The following is a 756-nucleotide window of genomic DNA, read 5'->3' as shown; positions in this document are numbered from 1 at the left end:
GACCCAGAGCTTCACATATTACACCCCACTCACAGCACAATGACCCAGAGCTTCAGATATTACACCCCACTCACAGCACAATGACCCAGAGCTTCAGATATTACACCCCACTCACAGCACAATGACCCAGAGCTTCAGATATTACACCCCACTCACAGCACATCAACAGAGCTTCAGATATTACACCCCACTCACAGCACAATGACCCAGAGATTCACATATTACACCCCACTCACAGCACATCAACAGAGCTTCAGATATTATACCCCACTCACAGCACAATGACCCAGAGATTCACATATTACACCCCACTCACAGCACAGCAACAGAGCTTCAGATATTACACCCCACTCACAGCACAATGACCCAGAGCTTCAGATATTACACCCCACTTACAGCACAGCAACAGAGCTTCAGATATTACACCCCACTCACAGCACAATGACCCAGAGCTTCACATATTACACCCCACTCACAGCACAATGACCCAGAGCTTCAGATATTACACCCCACTCACAGCACAGAAACAGAGCTTCAGATATTACACCCCACTCACAGCACAATGACCCAGAGCTTCACATATTACACCCCACTCACAGCACAATGACCCAGAGCTTCAGATATTACACCCCACTCACAGCACAGCAACAGAGCTTCAGATATTACACCCCACTCACAGCACAATGACCCAGAGCTTCAGATATTACACCCCACTCACAGCACAACGACCGAGAGCTTCAGATATTAGACCCCACT

This window comes from Anguilla anguilla, chromosome 9 (assembly GCF_013347855.1).
Source record: "Anguilla anguilla isolate fAngAng1 chromosome 9, fAngAng1.pri, whole genome shotgun sequence".
Taxonomy (NCBI): domain Eukaryota; kingdom Metazoa; phylum Chordata; class Actinopteri; order Anguilliformes; family Anguillidae; genus Anguilla; species Anguilla anguilla.
Note: the sequence above shows the minus strand (reverse complement) of the source record.